The sequence below is a fragment of the Etheostoma spectabile genome, chromosome 14 (assembly GCF_008692095.1).
Source record: "Etheostoma spectabile isolate EspeVRDwgs_2016 chromosome 14, UIUC_Espe_1.0, whole genome shotgun sequence".
Classification (NCBI taxonomy): Eukaryota; Metazoa; Chordata; class Actinopteri; order Perciformes; family Percidae; genus Etheostoma; species Etheostoma spectabile.
Genome location: NC_045746.1, coordinates 17643300 through 17651532, shown reverse-complemented (window position 1 = coordinate 17651532; position 8233 = coordinate 17643300). Strand labels below are relative to the sequence as shown.

At 40.5% G+C, this 8233-nt stretch overlaps 1 long non-coding RNA gene across 1 annotated transcript in view; it reads left to right on the top strand.

Annotated features, from left to right (window-relative positions):
• Positions 1 to 8233, top strand: part of LOC116701598 (uncharacterized) — a 21423-nt gene that overhangs the window by 5112 nt on the left and 8078 nt on the right. Inside the window, exon 2 of the long non-coding RNA XR_004334962.1 lies at positions 3508 to 3518. This is a non-coding gene — a long non-coding RNA (uncharacterized LOC116701598). The remainder of the gene's footprint in view (positions 1 to 3507; positions 3519 to 8233) is intronic.

Here is an 8233-nt window from a genome sequence, read left to right as displayed (position 1 = left end):
AAAATTAAGTCTTATTAGAAAATGAAATTGTTTAAGGATAATGTAGCATTCTTACAGGATCGTGTTAATGGTAAAATAGGAGGTCTTAAGTTTACTGATAAGGGGTTAATTGCAGTGGGAAATCACATAGTTGTTACGGTTTAAAGCTCTCTTACGTCCCCTGTGGACAAAACAAACACACTTCAGCCAGCACTTCCCACACTTGGATAGTTATCTGCACCCGAATGAATATTAAAATAAAAATAATTGAATATCTGACCCCAAACACTTTCATTGTAATATTTATGAACAGATGAGCCTCAGTTCTTTACCTGATAAAAACCTTCGTGGTGGCAGTTTTGCAGCATGCACATACATATTATGTATTTCATTCTATGTAGTTGCTCTGTATGTATATGTGCAACGGTGTAAAGTAAGTATTTGCTACAGTAAAAACGGCTACAGTAAAATTAAACCTTAAATTCTAGATGAGTTGTAGTGCTTTGAGTATTTTAATTCCATGTTACTTTATACTTCTACACCACTATATTTATATATTAAGTAAATACGGTGTTCTACACTACTTGTATTTGACAGTTGTAGTTACAAGTTAGTTTGCAGATTTGGATCTTAAAGTTCCTACTGTATATAAAATACAATGCGTTTTTATACAGTAAATTCGGCCACCCGACAGTTTATAAAATGTGTGAAATCAGCTCAATTTGTGAAATGTTATACTTTTTTCAAAGGACCTTTAAATAAAGTGAAGAAGCAGCTGAAACCCTAATCATTATACCAACAATGGGTTAAATAACTAGTTTTGTGTGAGGCTCATAGAGAATAATTACCTGACTCTGCAGTTCCCCTCAGCTCAGAGCATTTTTGCATCTTTCCGCTCATTGTTTTGTTTTTCCACCTCCCAACTTTATTGATTTGGTTCACTCTCACTGCTCTTATTTTTGGACAAAAAAAACTCCCAAATCTGATGGTACACCACCTGCTTTGCACTAAACTACACCATAAGAACACAGACTACATTTGTAACCATAGTGGAGCATTTCCTTACAAAATTGGAGGAGACCAAAACAGAGTTAAAAGAGAGAATGTTGCCAGAAACATGACTCCAAATGAATGATAATGTTGCTTCGTAATGCTGGATGTGGAAATGGCGATTAGACAGTATGTCGGCATTGTGTTTTACAGTTGTGCCCAAAACATTGTAGGTTAAAAATGAATTAAAATGTAATTGACTTTGGTACAACACTATAGCCTCCTCCAACTCCTGGGAGACATTTCAGTACATCCTCTCCACTTCTACTCCACCACTGTGACAATCTGATCTTTCTTTTCCCCTCCTGTCACATTGGATGATAACCGCTCCGTGCTGCAGCCTCTGGGCCATCTGTCAGTTTACACTCACCACTGCAACTGACTGATTTAACACTCAAGTCTTGATTCTCAGGTTCGTCCACGCAGAATCGAGCATCAAACTCAACCCAGAAACATTGGTGATGCTCTTGGGGGCTTGCTTGGGTGTAAGAGCGACTACCCCTCAGTTGAGTCCCACATTGTTGAATTATACATGCCTCGCATAACACCTCCCACGCTCCATCTTATGTAACGTCAGCCACGCGTGGAGAAGCGTACACGTAAGCGTATACGTGTGCCTATGTGGATGTATTTATATCCAGACTGGGATTGAGGGAACGATGACTCATTCTCTTTGCTCTTTATTTTTACCCCTCAATCTGCCCACCCACCCATTGCCTATTTCGAAGAAGAAGAAGAAAAGAAAGTATTACTTTAGACATTTCCCCAACTGTACAATGCTGTTGTAATATCACTACATCTTCCTCGCCAAAACCAAAATCATTTCTTTCCCAGAATGATGTTTAAAATACATCTAACAAGGTTGATCAGACTCTTGCCTGATCATTTTCTCCCAAATGCTGCAGGGTGAAATAGTATGAGTTAAAGGATCATTGGTCATCTTTTCCCTGGCACTTACTTTTACAATCTTTGTTCCTCTCTAAGATCATCAAAGTATTGATTATGTGCATCAATCTTCCAAGTGCTGTTCTCTTTAATCACAGGCTTTGGAATGTAAAAGAAATTACAAAACCTCAGCTAAAACAGCAAAATGTTTTTCTAAATGAATTTGAAACTCTTTAACACAAAGGCAAGCATGCATTGGAGCAGTCAAAACGTCTTTAGTATTTTTTAGGGGCATTTTGAGTCACTGAGTATTCACTAAGCCAGATAATTTCAGTAGTTAATACAGTTTTAGAAGTAGAAGCCAAAAGGCACTTCTTATAGCAGCTTAACGGCCTTCTAATGTGCATTGTAGAGAGCCTTGAACTAATGCAATATTTTGTTTTGTCACCTGCCATTATTCTTATTTGTCTGCGTTTTGTAATTGCAAATCAGTTTGAGTAGAATTTCTTTTATAAAAAGTATAAAATAAAAGGCTTAGTTCATTAAATTATACAACATCAACTACATCTACTTACAGGCAAGATATCATTGGGATTAAATGATGAAGATAAAGAGTGCAACACAGCAAACACAGTAAAGTTTACTCCATCCCATCTTTACACTGCCTCTGACAAAAACTGATCCGATTTGGTGCATCGTCATTATTGTTGGAGACTGCAGTCCTTGCAGTTTCATTACATAACACCACACCTGCCTGAAACTCTCATGTGGTGCTCAGCAACCTGCAGGCTCAGCTCACACCTGCCAGCACATCACTGTCACATTCCTGCTCTAATCAGCATTTACCTCCAAACCAACACTGATGAAAAGATCAGCGTCCCAGTAAGTGGACTGAGAGAAAATGGCCGAGATAAAACTGCTCCTATCTCTCCCATCGCTGAGGTAAAGTCACAGGATAGCAGACAAAGCCCAAATCAGCCTGTTACCGCCACAGACCTTGTGTACTCAGCCAAAATGTCAGGGCTGGGGCCTGGCAGGAAGGCCGAGGTGCGGGCAGGCAGGTCTGGAGGGGACCTGATAGGGTCCACCATTGTCCCCTCCATCTTAAAGAATGCCATCCTCCCTGCCCGTGGCATTTTATGTGTTGGCCATGTGCCACACAAATCCAGGGCCCCTGGTGTCCCCCCAACCAGAGTCACACAGTGGTGGGTAGTTGATTTGTTAGCATCATGGATGGATTACTGAGTGGGCCTTCCGGGTTCAGGCCCAGGGGCCCCAAAGAGACACAAAATGACGAAAGAGACTTGAAATGATCTTAAAGAGATGCAAAACAACCACAAAAAGACCACACAGAGAAAAGAATTACAGTAAGAGATACAGAACGACGACAAAGACAGACACAAAAGAGAGACAGAACAAGGACACAGTACAACCACAAAGAGACAAAAAAAGAGACACAGAACGAACACAAAAAGAAATAGAACAACCACAAAGAGGCAAAACAAAGACACAATCCCAAAGTGAGCCCTGAAGACTAAGACTCACAGACTTAATTGATCTCAGGTACTAAGGAAGAGTGTGTGAGACCAAAAGTGCTCAGATAGGTATAAATGGGATTGGGACTTCACAAGATCCCGTTACCTTTGTGACATTTATTAAGAGATGTTGATGATACTTGCCAGTTTGGGTTTTTTCCAAACTGTGTGTTGCTTTCCACAAGGTCAACGAACAGAAGACTGCAATTCCAATTTCTTTTTTTTCAAATTCTTGTTTTACAAGCTGGACAACAGGTCTGTTTAGTTCCGTGGTCATGTGTTGTGCTGTTTAACTTTGTAATTTCCAGATTTCCCTATCCCTGACGCTTTGAATCATGGGTAATTCCCTTTGGTGAAGTCTGCATTGATGCAGACTCACGAAAGGGCTTGGTAAGTGTGTATTCTAAACCTCACGCCCTTTGAAATTTGACATTGGGACAACCCTGAGCCTAAGATTGGGCCAAAGAGACACAGAACAACCTCAAAGAGACCGACCACAAACAGATGCAAGACAAACGGATGCAAAATGACTCTAATGACCTCTAATTATTTATTGCTTCACGTTTGAACTAATTTTACAAATGTACCTTTAAAACTGAGCCCACGTCCTCCTTCCCAGGTTTCTAACCCCGCCCCTGGTGTTACATAACTGTTCTGGTAGGATGTCGTTAGACGAAGCGGTCCTGAAGAGCAGGGACAACAAATGTTTTTACAGTGGGAATCCATTATTGATGAGGATGAAGAAGCTTGTTTTTAGCACAACTAATTTGGATCAAGAAACCACAAGACACTTTGCAGTTATAACTGAACACATTACATAACCATGCCTTGAAGTAGATGAAGGAGAAAATCCCTTAGTCTTGTGTCTGAAAAGCATCTGACAAGCTCGCTGTGTAGCGTGATGCTATCTCGGTGGGGAGATATGCTGTCTTATCATCACACTGTGTAACACGTGACATCCTCCAACAGGCACATCTCATCTGATAGTCTTATCATGACGACATATCACTTTTTCCCATCTGGACAGATGGAATTTGTGCAGATGTGAATGTGTTTGACAAAAAGGTTTTAATGGCAGTGATTAGAGGAATCCCAGTTGAAAAAAACCAAAAACACAATTACATACACAATTTATACTTCATATCCTGTTGATCCTAGATGGTATTTCAAATGTCTTCTGCCTGATGTTCTTTTCAAACTTCTGTTTTATGACCTCATACAACTATACATTATATTACTGAATCTTTCCATGAGAAAAGCCAAGAATGCACAATTATCAAACATGATGAGCCAAAGTGTCGGTCTGATGGTGGTGCAAGAGGAAAGTCCACCAGGTCACCAACATCATGAGAAACAGAAAACAGAATAATCAATTATGTTAAAGATTGTTCTCTGATGAATATCCATTGCTGTTAAGGAAACGCTGCCAGAGGTTTTGAAAATATATCATTGTTACAGTAGTTGCCAATCAATTAGTCGACTAATCGTTGCAGCTCTGTTGCCTTTCTAAGTTTCCTTCAGGTTCTCCAACGTCCTCCTACAATACAAAGACATGGGGCTGGGAGATTTGGAGAACCGCCTGTATGTGTGAGTGAAAGCTTTAACGCTGTCTATGTCAGCCCTGTGATTGACTGGTAAACTGTCCAGGAGGACCCTGCCTGTCGCCCAGTGTGAGCTTTAATGGACTGCAGCCATCCCCCACCCCTGGGACCCTGCACAGGATAAGTGAATATATATTTGTAGATAATGGAAGGACTGATAGATGGATAATTACCTATCAGTCAACTGTAACATCCACTTTACATGGATGTACTTAGTTTTTTCTTTGCAAATATACCTTGTAGTGGTTGTCAGAGTTGAAAGAGGTAGTCATAGATTTACTACAGAGTAGAAATACTCTGTTAAAGTCCTCCATTCAAAATCTCACTTCAGTAAAAGTATTTATCATAATGTACTTAAGTAACAAAAGTGATAAAAAAGAAAAAGTTGTCATTATGCAGAATGGCCCATTTCAGAATAATGTATGTTATTGGATCTTATTTGTTGATCCATCACTTTATTGTCACCTGGTAAGATGGAGCTAATTTGAACTATTTTATGTAAATTAGGGTAGCTTAAAACATAAATTTGTTGATTTATATGTTCTATCATTAATCATCAACGTAACTACAACTACTGTCAGTGCAGTAAAACGTCTTATTTTCCTCTGAAATGTAGTGCAGTAGAAGTATAAAGTGGCACTACATGGAAATAGTCAAGTAAAGTGCAACCTCAAATTTGTACTTAACACTTGAGTCAATTTCTTCTCTAGATATGTAATCAAATAACAGTAAAACCAGTTCAGCTCCTGCAGATGGTTCATTTTTCCCCCCAATCTTTCCTCCAGTTGGTGCCACAGCTCCGTGAGAAGCTTCAGAGCAGGCTATCACTCCTGTTGGAGCCTCAGGTGAACGTAAGGTTAATGCCATGATTTACGGGGGATCATCACTGCCTGGATCGGATATTGACCGGCTAAATGAGCGATGGGCTCCCAGCGGCTCGGAGGCTGAATCATAGTGGTGATCCCAGTGGGTGACGTCTGGACAGCTGGCAGCCACAGAGTGAGGAATGTGATGCTGCTCTCTTGTGGCTTCTATAGAGAATAACAATTCATGTGAAGCATTGAAAGGCTGCAGCTATCCATTAGTTCTTCAAGAAACCTGCTACACAGACAGTACTGTAAAATCACACACCTGGTTGTAACGGATCATTTAATCTCTACCGTCTTCGGTTGTCAAGGTTTTGTTAATCTGCAGCCATGCATGGTACAGCTAGTACAGAAAAAAAACTTTTCAGACAAAAGTTGAGGTCCAGATGTGGTGAAGTAGATGTAATAATTGAACAAACTCAAACCACATATTGAAAAAGTTTTCATGTGCTTCAATCTTTGAAGATATAAGCTTTTTTCCCTTAACTATGTGTAATATAACAGCATAAAAAAGAAAAAATACATTTCAATGCATGGCAGTCCTTGGTTTTAATATGGACTCATTTACTTTCAGTCAACTTTTTTTATTGTTTGTGTATTATCAAATGTTGTACACGTTAGCAAGTTTGATATTAGCAAACATGCAGAGTAGCACTAAGACTGAGCACAGCTGAGGCTGATGGGAATGTCAATGACTCTGATGGCAGTTGGTTATAAACTGAAGTTTTAGATAAATATGATGGTGGCACCGGCCGAAAAGTCAGGGGATCAAAGTTATGACATATCTTCTAGGGAACATGAACGTGTGTAGAAAAAGTCATGACAATCCATTAAAAAGTTGTTCAGTCTGGAAAGTGTTGGACAGATAGCCGTTACCATCCCTGGAACCATGCTGCTAGTATAAGGGCTAAATATATGCACGAATGAAATGGATGTAAAAGGCCCAAAGATCAAAGAAGAATGTGGGTATGTTTAAGGTCCAACCCTCATTTTCAAAGTTTATTAGGCCCCATGTTAAGGATTGTCAAGGCTTCCTGGATTCTCACTCTACCATCAAAGTGGACGGTCCTTCATGTCTGGAGACAGAGCCGGAGAATCAAGAGTGTCTGCTGAAGTTCGTCACACTGTCCCTCGCACGCGACCACTGTTGGTCGAAACAATAGTGCCTCATCAGAAAGTAATCATCAACAAGGGAGGAAGTCGGCAGGGGATCCCACATTGTTCTTACCGGGGAGTGTCGAGCTGACATCCTACAGAACAATAGAGGCAAAGCAAAAGGCTATTTTTCATCAATCTCATACAAAACCTGCCAAAGAGACAGGAAGAGGTGGTGACTTGCAAATTTATTTATTTTTTATTAATTCTAACCACCATCCTGTAATATGATTCCTTTGTTACCTACCTGATGACAATGATTCTATTTGTATCACCTGTAATTAGAAAAAAGCCAGCTTCTGTTTCATCTACATAACAGATAAAGTCATCATTATCTTTTTCAGGGTCAGAGAGGCGGGGTCATTTCAGCTTCTTTTAGTATACTTTAATAACCCCTCAAAACCTTTCAGAGTGTCAGGTCTTCACCTTTGAGCAACAAAATGAAAAGGTGCCTCAGCTCTTTAAATTCCCAAATCATCCACTGTTCATACACGAAACCAACTGCTTTCAGTGTCACTCGATGCATCAAATTACTTTCTTTTTTTTCTTTTTTTTTTTTTTTAAGTTTATACAAATGGAACTGGCATCAATTTCTTTCAGGATTTCAACTGTAAACTGCAGCTCAATTTCTCACTAACACTTCAAAGGTTTCAGTCTGGGACAGTGTCTAAGGAGTGGCAGACCGGGGTGGTGGTTCCCCTCTTCAAAAAAAGGGGGAACAGAGGGTGTGTGCCAATTATAGGGGTATCACACTTCTCAGCCTCCTTGGCAAAGTCTACTCCAAGGTGTTGGAAAGGAGGGTTCGGCCAATAGTCAAACCTCGGATTGAAGGGGAACAACTTGGATTCCGTCCTGGTCGTAGAACAACGGATCAGATCTTCACTCTCGCAAGGATCCTGTGAGTATGCTAAACATGTGTTTTCAGGAGAAGGCGTATGACCAGGTCCCCCTGGAGACACTGTGGGAGTGTGGGGTGAGAGGGTCCCTTCTCAAGGCCATCCAATCTCTATATGATCAAAGCAAGAGCTGGGTCCGGGTTCTCGGCAGTAAGTCAGACTGGTTCCAGGTGAGGGTTGGCCTCCGCCAGGGCTGCGCTTTGTCACCAATTCTGTTTGTAATATAAATGGACAGGATATCGAGGCGTAGTCGGGGCGGGGAGGGG